This window comes from Fukomys damarensis, unplaced genomic scaffold, assembly GCF_012274545.1.
Source record: "Fukomys damarensis isolate Sample0158 unplaced genomic scaffold, DMR_v1.0_HiC HiC_scaffold_8, whole genome shotgun sequence".
In the NCBI taxonomy this organism is placed as follows: Eukaryota; Metazoa; Chordata; class Mammalia; order Rodentia; family Bathyergidae; genus Fukomys; species Fukomys damarensis.
Genome location: NW_022900920.1, coordinates 14,417,814 through 14,428,616, shown reverse-complemented (window position 1 = coordinate 14,428,616; position 10,803 = coordinate 14,417,814). Strand labels below are relative to the sequence as shown.

General features: G+C 45.9%; 1 protein-coding gene across 3 annotated transcripts in view; it reads right to left on the bottom strand.

The window, feature by feature from the left end:
• The window catches only part of Chst15 (carbohydrate sulfotransferase 15), an 85,614-nt gene extending 84,820 nt beyond the window's left edge, over window positions 1-794 (bottom strand). For 2 of the 3 annotated variants that reach the window (XM_033761373.1, XM_010635333.2), the window contains exon 1: window positions 106-330. The gene's annotated coding sequence lies outside the window, so the exon portion shown is untranslated. Of the gene's footprint in view, window positions 1-105; window positions 331-495 lie in introns of those variants that run through there. The other variant, XM_033761376.1, reaches the window with a different exon arrangement.
• Between the last annotated feature and the right edge of the window lie 10,009 nt (window positions 795-10,803).

Below are 10,803 nucleotides of genomic sequence, written 5' to 3'. Positions count from 1 at the left end.
GCGCTGCCCGACCGGAACCCGCAAAGGGGCGCTGGAGCGGGGAACCAGACCTTTGCCCGCCGCTCCTCGCCACTCCCATCCCAGTACCTTGTACCCTACTTGTACCTGAAAAGCCCGTGGCAGCCCGAAGCCTCCGCAGCTCGGACTCCCGGGAACGTTCCCAGCCCCGCGCCTCGAGCCCCGCATCCAGGGCGCGTCAACCTGACTCCCCTAGCGCAGGGAGGAAAAGTTTGGGAGTGACGTGCAGATGGCGAAAGAAACGTCCGAACAGAACCCTCCCCCCTCCCCATGTCGCGTAGACACACATCAGCTCTAGCCTGGAATGTGAGATCAAGGCGTGTGCGCCAAGCGGTGGGTTTGGTCTCCGCCCCCTCCCCTTCCAAATAAACACGGTGTGATGCGCCGAAGGAGCAAACCGAAACCCCGAGAGTCTGGCAATAACCCCCTGCCAAGGATATTTTTTAAGGAACTTGGCGGTCTGGAGCCAGCCCATACATTGATATTCTAGGCCATGGTGCTGGTGGGTTCGGCGCCCTCTGTTGTATTTTTGTGTCCTGCGAAGGCTGGCTTGGTTCCTCTTCCCGGGGTGTTTGCTTCTTCAGGGAGGTAAGATTCTGCGGGACCCCGAGCAAGCAAGCGATACTGCTTGCTAAGCAAACGATACTGCGATACGCCTGCCGCAGTGGCCTGGAGGAGGCAGCTGCTCCACGGAACCACCTGGGCAGCCCCAGGACAAGGAGCCGGCTCCAGTAATCAACTCCCCCGGTATTCGTTAATGAAAGAAAAGACGCTTGAAACTCTGGGAGACGCTCAGGAGAGTGTTTGGAACACCAAGCCCCAGCCTCTCAGGGAACTGAGGTCTAAGGGACTAAAAAGACAGCAGTCTTTGATTTGCCCATGTTCCAGTAGCCAGAATCCAGTGCCCTGTTTCTCAAAGCAACCAGAAAAGTGGCCTCTACATTGTGAAGTGCGCATGGATAAAGGATGATTCCTGGAGGTGCCTTTCCCCACTTTTTCCTTTATTGCTTGAGGCTTCACCTCACCCCCAGAAGCTATTACCACCCTGAGGTCATAAACTTCTGCTCAGCATCCATGGCAGCTGATTCAGAGGTCACAATCAGAGGATTATAACTGCAGATGGGAACCCGGGACGAGGGGAGTTCTTTAAAACCCTGTCTGTTTTCCTGCAAATAATGCCTCTTACATAAAATCTGCAAGGAAAGATTGATGCGGCAGTGAGAATCCTAGAGTAGGTTGTTTTTTCCATATAGACTCCAGTTGGTGATTTTTGTTTTTTATTATATTTTTAAACAAAAGCCTTTTTTTCTGAAAATACAATGAGCTGCTTTCTGTAGGGTTCACAATTCCCAATAGATGATGATGCCATTTTTCAAGGTCTTACACATGTTGTGGCTTTGGGGCTTATTTATTAGCTCCCAAGAAAAGCTAGCCTTTCAGTAAAGCTTTATATACTCCAATAATTGCATCAGAAGACACAGTGCAGGTTGCTGTTAAAGAGGGTAAGTTGTGCAGGCGTCTGCAAGGAAGGCTGTGGGCCAGGCAGCTGTCAGACCAGAGTGTACAAGGAGTTTAAGCAAACACAGGGAAAGTTCTATGGAAACAGCAAGAAGGAAATCCCCTCCTATAAGGGTGTGTGGAACATTATTCCCTGGCCACACATATGGCTGTCTTTCCTCTCTTCCTTCCAAGTAACACATGTCCTGTTATGGAGATGGCACTGGGCCCACCCAGATGACTTTCAAATTCAGGTGTCAGAAATCACGGCAGACATGCAGCAAATTGTTTTTAGGTAAAATCACACTGCCACTTTGATATGAATGTCACCAGAGGCTTTACAAAGGGATTTATACATGTGCCTAAGGTTAACTGGAGAGTAATTTTTCCCTTCAACATTGATTTCAAAAACTATCCAAGAGTTGCACTTAGGCCTGTTATTCTGGACAGCTTGGAGAACACACAAAGACGGGGCAGACGGGGCACGTGTGAATGAGAGAATGAATGTGTAATCATGAGAGAGACTGAGACTGGCAGGACATTGCCACCTCATGGGTGAAAACAAAGCAGATAGTTAAGAGAACAAACATCCCCTCCCACAGATGTGCACACTTAGGCACGTAGGCCTCTGTTACCGTGAAACTATGCTGTCTGGCTCAAACCCTACTTCTGTCTCCTACTAGCTGAACAACCTTAGGGAAATCATTTCTTTCCATACCCCAGTTTGAGACTTACAGTAGCACCTGCTACGTTGAACTATTGAGCTCAGCTCTTCATTTTCCCCTGGTAGTTTTATTAGTATATTTTGCACTAACTATAACAAAGTACTCAATGCTGGCTAACTTTTTCAAGAGTTAATGAAGCTAAACAGTCCTAGAGGCTCAAGTACCCACACGTGGTGATGGTCTTGCTGGAAGAATCCCAAGGTGGCTCAGGGCATCACATGGCAAGAGGCCAAGAGCATGAATGTGTGTTTCCTGTTCTTTCTCTCTCTTTTTATAAAGTCACATTCAACCATGGACCTCTAATTTTAAATCACTTCCCAAGAGCTCCATCTCCATACACTGTCATTGAATTAAATTTTTACCCTCTTCATACCTTGCATTGGAGATTATATTTTGACACATGAACCCTTGAGGGACACATTGAAACCATAGCCGTGATATGACACCTCTAAATTCTTATCACAGCCTCCATCATATGTGAATTATTCTCCATTCCTTGACTTTGGGCTTGCTTTTACACAATGAGGCTTCAGGAAATGTAACTGGATCAGAGGCTTGAAAAGTGCTCACAAGGGTTAGCTGTCTTGTAATTGGGTGGTCCATTATGAGAAAAATATGTCCTGAGTGGCAGCTCCCTTTCCAACAAGGTTCTTAAATGAGCACTCATGGAGCTGAGTATCCCCTCTTATAGTTGGTCTCAGCCACTTCAACTGACCAACACACATAAACAGGGGTGCAAAAACGCTTTTTACAAGCCACCAAATGTTAAGATTTTGTTACACAGCATTATTATGGCAGTAGCTGACTGACTACCTCAATGGGCTGATGTTGAAATAAATTATTAATATTTGAAAAGTACTAAGCCCAATTTGGGGGCCAAAATAAGAGCTCAAAATCATCATTACTGAGAGTAGTTGTGTATGTAACAGTCACATAAATGCTTGTTAATCAACTAATTGAATCACTGAACAAAGAACAACTTGAATAAAGATTTTATTGTTTGTTCGATTGTTTTGGGTACTGGGGATTGAACTTGGGACCTTGTGCTTGTGAGGCAGGCAGCAGAACCACTGAGCTAATTACCCAGCCCTTGAATAAAGATTTTATAAGAAGTGCAAGGGCATCAGAAAACTGGCAGACTGAGGACTTACCATGACCCTCTGTTTTTTTAAGACAGGGTCTCACTATGTAGTTGAGACTGACCTGGAACTCACTATGTAGCCCAGGCTGGTCTTGAACTCATAATGATCTTCCTGCCTCAGCCTCCCGAGTACTGGGATTATAGGCATGTGCCACCACACCCAGCTCATGATCCTTAAAATCACATTCACTCATTCATTCATTCAGGAGGCACTCTCTGAACATCTGTTGTGTGTCACATGCTGGACTGACTGTTGGAGACACAAGGAAGATGAAGACTCAGTCCCCTCATCTTGATAGGAACTCTGAAGCACCTTTCCATGTTCCCACTTTAGACCTTCACAACAGCTTTCTTGGATCACTTTTCAGGCCAGGAGACTGAGGCTTAGAAACATTTAGCAAGAAACCAAAGGCCACTCCTGTACCATTCATGTTCACAATATCAATGAAGTCAAGTTAATGGGGGTAAACACATCAGGAATGTGCAGTGGGGCAGAGAAGATGAACTCAACTCATATTGCTCTGTGTCTCCATGCCATGGGACTCAGTAAACACTAAGGCTCACAGCACTGCACCCAGGTTCTGCTTTGCCTTTGGAAAGGGCTATGCATGGGCACAAGAGGGCCCTGGAGGTTACTGTGTAGGCTCTTAAATTCATTTTGGCAGCCTTAGCTTCAGGTTTCTGCCACCTCTGCCACTGGCAACGACCTGCCTCCCACTCTGTGACTTTGACAAATTTAGACTGCTCAGTAACCCAAAGTGCATTTCAATTTCATAAATTTAGAAATACTCTGGTTAGGCAGATCCCTCCTGCAGTAATGCATCCATTAAGTGCACTTTAAACCAATTTCAGTATGCTAATCCATCACAAATCGATGTGAAATTTGGGTTCTTGTGAATATCTTTCTATACCCGATCCAAAATCTCTTCAGGATTTTGGATAATGAGTAGCAGTTCCTTAAAGTGACAGCCTTGAGTCATCATCAAATCTTCAGGGAAGAAAGGATGGGAGTAGTTTTCAACAAGTGTCCAGGATCATGCATTGTCATGAGTGCTGTCTATCCTAACTGGGTGCCCCGGGGAGGCGGTTTGCTTGTTCCAGAAACGCTGCTGCAACTTTAAGACTTTCACACTCATTTAGAGGAAGGAGGTCATGCATGCGGCTGCATCCTCAGTGCCTCACTCACAGCCTGGCCTGGCAGACACACCCAGTAGGTGTTTGATGAGTGATCCAATTGGAATCAGCTGGCCTGATTAGCCACTTGTCCAGAAGACTTAGCTTTCTATGATTTTTCCTGTTTCCTAAAGCCAAATGTTCTCCTTACCAGTGAAGGTTGGGGATCCTAAAATACAGGTCCAATCCTCTGAAGGAAAACTGGAGGCGGGTCACCAGTGATTTTAGTGATGGCACATGGTTAGAACGGTGCACCTGTCCAGTTTAGAATCTTGGGGGCCAGGAGGGAATGCACAGCCTATAATTGGCCATACAAAAGAGTCCATGGGTGATGAAAGAGACATACTGTCATTATTATCACTGCTTAGGATTCCGTTGTTACCAATTGCTGAAGGGCAGTGCCCATTAACTAGATGTTTTTAGCTGCATAATAGACATTTTGCCAATAAGGTAAAGCTTACAGCCTGGAGCCTTTTACTTACTTGCTTCTGTCAAAGATTTACAAGCCATCCAACAACAAAAATGAGCTATTGGTAAATTTAGAGCAACATCAGCTGCCCTAGGTGTGAAATACCTGTGCCTTCTTAATAAATTTTATTTTCTTCGTTGAGAGCTTAATGCAGTCAAGTGTTACAAAGTGGTGCTTAGGAAATAATAGGAACGAACACCCACAGACAGATGCTCGGAGTGCCTGGTGGCGATTCGTACTCCTCCCCTGCCCACCTTTGCTGTTGGCCTATCCACACCTGCTTCACCCCCAGCTCTGTGATGCCCCACATCACCTGCCCGGATGCCTGCAGGAGTATCATCCTCATCTCTTGGCACTGCTTTATCTCAGTCCCAGTTGGCCACTGTCCTCTTTCCAGGTGTGGTTCATCCTACAAGTACCTGAAGTGTTTTAGCATTCCCAGCACTAGAGATTCTGTCTGTCTAGGGTAAGGCTCCACATTGTATACAAGCTCCACAGTGCTCATTAATGTCTGAGAACATGGATTTAGACCCATGTCCAGTCTTCTTGGGGCTGTTGTAATAGCCTCTTCTTGTCATTCCCCTCCCTCCCACTAACAGGTTCTTTCTGCATACAAAGCCAGGATTTTTCCAAAAACACAAATATGGGCCTGTCAGCCCTCTGGTCAATCACCTTTTATGCCCATGCCCAACCACTGCAGCAACAGGGTCAAGGCCGAACAGCTGTGGTCCTCTTCTCTGGGCCCACCTGCCTCTGGATTTCACACTCCCTTGGCCTCCATGGACACTGCTTCCTGAGGGGCCTAATGGACCTTCCTAAGGGGCCACCACCACCAGCAGATGTAGTGGTTCTAAGAGGGATCATGGCAATGCATCATGAAACACTGGTATCCATTTCAAGGGATCACCTGCTCTGAGTTGGAGGATAAGTTGAGAAAAGTTGACTTCCTAGAAGTCACTTTGATGAAAGTGTGGGTGTTCTGTAGGTGTGAGTAGGGTGCTTCTCTCCCCCATTCCACCACAATCTTGCTAGGTTCACGTGGGGGATTAAAAATGGCTGCAAGTCCCCAGACTCGGATTCTGATCTCAGCCCCACTCCTCACTGGCTTGACCCCTCCTTCGGTGTCACATCCCTCCTTGTGACATAAAAGGGACTGGGTAAACTCCTGGGACTGTCCTTCCTCCAATGTATCAGCAGGATCTTTGTTACGAATCATACAAAATGTTCAGAATGGGGTCACTCACTGTCTGTATCAGTTTCCTGTTGCTAACTGACAAATAACTTCAAATTTAATGACATCAGACAACTCCCCATGATTAAGTCACAGCCTGGTGAGTTTTCTGATCTGGGTCTCACAAAACTAAAGTCAAGGTATGAGCCAAGCTGGGCTCTAGTCTGCAAGTCTTGGGGAAGAATCCAAATTCAAGTTGTTGGCAGAATTAATTTCTTTGTATTCACAGAGGCCCTCTTTCTTACTGGGTGTCAGCTGGGGTTCACTGTCTGTCTTAGAGGCCACCCAATTTCTTCTCATGTGGCTACTTCTGCTTTCAAAGCAGTAGCAGCATTTCAAGTCCTTGCTTTTCAAATCCTTCTGCCATCCTTTACTGCTTGCTGGAAGGGCTCAAATGAGTACATTAGCCCACTGAGCATAATTCAGGAAGGGTCATCTCCCTCTCTACGCATCAGTAGTCTCAGTGACATTTGCAGGTCTGTCTTTATCCATGTATTCACAGGCATGACAAGGGAATGAAAGGTGATGTAAATGATAGGGGCAAAAATTAGAATCTTCAGAGAAACAGAACCAATAGGATTTAAGAATATGTGTATGTACCTCTCTCTCTCTCTCTCTCTCTCTCTCTCTCTCTCTCTCTCTGTGTGTGTGTGTGTGTGTGTGTGTGTGTGTGTGTGTGTGTGATGAGGAGCTGGCTCATGAGATATGGACACTCCGAAGTCCAGACCCAGGAAAACTGATGGTGTAAATCTCAGCTAAAGTCCAGTTCAGAAGATAGAAAAACTGATGTCTCAGGTTGAAGACAGTCAAGCAGAGAAAGCAAGAGAGACTTCTTTCTTTTCTCTTCTAAACCTTTTATCTCAATGGATTAGATGAGGCTAATCACATAGGGGACGGCAATCTGCTTCAAGTAATCTACCAATTCAAATGTCTATCTCTTCCAGAAACCCCTCCCAGACACACCCAGAATAATCTTTGACCAAACCAAGTATCTAAGACATCTCATGGCCAAGCTATGTTGACACATAAAATGAACTATCACAGGGGTCATTGAAAACTCATCCTGCTTCCCCCGTCTTCATAAGAAAGGCAGCCAGCTAGCTCATCCAACTTCTTCAGCAAATATTTCCCAGGCAGGCTCCAGGGAACCACAAGGGAGCCCTGGGGCTTCCACACAGCCCTTGGGAGGCCCCCAATCTGAAAGGGCACAGACATGATTTTGACACTGATGCTGGTGCAGATTTCTCGTGCACTGCCTGGGCCAATGTCCCTAACCCATCACTCCACGATACTTTCAGGAGCCTGATTTACCCAGGGCCTCCCTGCACCATGATTTATTCCTCATGTTTTTTCTGTACCCTCAAGAAGAAGCTCTTGGCATCTCAAAACACAGTCAGTGGAAGCTGTATGACAGTTGGAAGTTGCAACAATACTGGGATGAAGAGAGAGTGTCAGCAGAGAGAGGGATGTAGAGAAAAAAGACTGGCCACATACCAATGCTGAGTGATGATAGAGAGCAAGGTATTTCACACCTATCTACTTTTCATACATGCTTGGATATGTCCATTAAAAATGCCCTAAGATGTATATAAAAGATCTTTTACGTTTTCATCACAAATACCACTATCATTTGCTATTTAAAAAATTAAAAATAAAAAAACAGATCACAAAATAAATAGAATTAAAAGAAAAAGTGATTAAATTCCAGCCAGGTATGGATGAATGCCTCTTCCTTGTTAACAGGAGATGAGTGAGGGGCAGGGTTTAAAGTCAAGGCCCAGGGTTTTTTTTCATAGAGATGAGTTTTTAAAAAGACAACTTTCTTTAAATGCTTCTGATATTAAGAGAACTGATAAAAGGCTAATTCTCTCCATACATGGCTCCCTTGTCTTTACCGCCTATCCATGCATCAATGGGGTGATGCAGTGGGGTTGCATCAGGCCTCCCCACAGGGAGGTGGATCTGTAGATTTGTACATCAACCATCTTGGGGAGCTGGAAACTGTTCAAGGGAACTGAGACCTGCTTTGGGTATGAGAAGTTAAAAGTAAATTCAAAGCACATTCAAAGGCAACATAACATGCTAAGAATTCACTACAGCTGGGGATCTTGGTCAAGAGCAAGATCCTCACTCTTCCTTCTCCCTTTTTTCAACATATACCTAGCCTCAGGTTGGCCCTGGGGAGGAGCATTCTAGAGGGAGGAGCCCAGCACCTCAGACTGTGAGGAGGAATTATCTGGACTCAGAGGCCACTGTGCTCTCTGGCACATGCAGGGCTGGGTCCTCTGTCATTCCACCAAGATGACAGTGGTGCCCAGGCACCCTCTGAGGTCAGGCTGTTTTCTGACCCCTACAGATACTCTTAAGGGTATGGTGGGTGCTAACAACGAAGCCCAGGATAGCTCTCTCTATTCATCTGCATCTCATCTCCCTAGCCTGAGCCTCTGATTGTTCTGTGTGTCAGGCACCCATTTTTTTCCCACTGGAGACCAAACCTGAAAGTAGCCTCCAACAGGGTTTTCCTTCTCTCTTGGGTACTTGAGACGCACAAGTCAATTTTTTTTATGCTTGTCTCTTTAGGACCTGAGTGATGTGCCTCTGTCCCTTAAAATCTCAGAAGTTGATATGTACTTTAATATCCTCACATTAACCAAAGTCATGACTTCTTAGACTGGGGTCTATGGCTGCCTCCTGGTAGAAATGGTTGCAAATACAATTATCTCTTCTTTCAATTTGTTCAGGAAACTGAGCAAGTAGCTAAAGAGTCAAAAAATCAAATATTTAGAGATATGGTTGCTCAATTCTGTTTGGGAATAATTAATTATATGAAGGGACCCATAGAGCCAGTCCTTTTCTCTTATACCCAAACGAAGAGCTACTGCCAGTCTCGTCTAAAAGTGGAACACAAATAAACAAAAATCTGCCCCGTGGTAGAAACCTCATCAAAAATAGTAATGCTGTGAGTTTCTCTTGGGCTTTATAGTTTACAAACACTTGCTCATTCATCTAGTCCCTTGGGCCTGGTACTTATCTCTAAAGGTTCATATAGGAGATATTCCTGCCCTGTTTTATAAATGAAGTCATAGGGTGAGAAAGGGAAGGCCTCTTTCCCAAGGAATCAACTGTCATACAGAGGACTTAAATCCAAGTGTAGGGCTGAGAATACAGCTCAAAGGTAGAGCACTCACCTAGCATGCAGAGGGCCCTACTTCCATCCCCAGCATTGCAAATAAATGAAGAAATGAACCCAAATCAAACACACTCTTTGCTAAACACCCTGTACTTGGAAAATTTCAACCTCATCTCAGGCCTGAGGAATACACACTATTTGACTCATTTCGTAGATAAGGAAGCAAGACAGAAGAGCTTCACTTTGAGCTTATCCTACATCCCATCCCCTAGAATGTCCATCCACCTGCCCCCTCATAGCTTTGGGCCCCTGATAACAAGGGACTGGGGATCATGAGGGTGACTTATCTATGGGTGTTTGTCTCTACTCAGGCTTTCTGGTCCCATTTTAATAAAACATCAATGCACTGAAACCACAGAACATGAAGTTTTCCACACCTTGGCTGAGTTCCTGCTGACTCAGCCAGGCTGGGAAGGAGCCAGCTGTGGTAACTTCTCTGGCCCTTCCTGAGGAATATTCATTGTTGAATAGTCTCCTGTTTAATAAAAGGTGCTCAGACCTCTTGCCTGGGCAGAGGCCAGGCAGTCATGGCCCATTCCCAAGGCTGCCATGTCCAGTGGGATTGTCCAGGGCCAGCTTTCTCTTCAGAGGGTCTAGCAGGGCTCCTGTCCTCCTTTGCAGAGCACAGAGTACAACCAGGATTTGTATCTGCCAGAGCAGGACTTCTGGCTCCTCTTTTTGTCCTACCATGGCTCTGCTTGGTGAGACGGGCTAATGGCACCCCCTCTGCAGCTCTGTTTACCGTCTGTGAAATGGCTAGAATGAAATGTAGGTGTTGATTGATTTGTGAAGAAGTTTCCTCTGATTCATCTCTGATAACCTAATTCTTTCGGAGGGCTCCTGCTCAGGGCTGTAGGGCCATCCGTCTTCCTGGAGGCTGAACAAATGGGTCTGGGGTGACTTGAAAGGAGCCATTGAAATGCCTAAGAGCCAGAGGACAGGGGGAGGTCTTCATGGCACACAGATCACCTCGCCCATTCAGTCACTCACATTTCTCTCTCTCTCTTTTTTTTTTTGGAGGATTAAGAGAACAGCTCCTGTCCTCAGAGCAGGAGGAGGGGCTTAGAGAGCCCCTTTCTGAACGGCCAGAAACAACATGCTGCATTCTAATTCGCAGAAGCCTGTACTAGGGGGTTAATCATGCTTCTGTTACCACTGCTACTGCAAAGCCTGAGATTTATGTGATGTATGTGACTGGTTCTTTGTGTTAAGAGCACACCCCATTTCCCATAGTGGGCAACCTGGGGGGGGGGTCTGTGCCCCAGCCCAGATATCGCCCCAAGGTTGAGTATGTTCACACTGTGAACTGATCACAGGCTCGAGACTTCAAATGCTGGGGTAATATGTGGGGCTTAATCT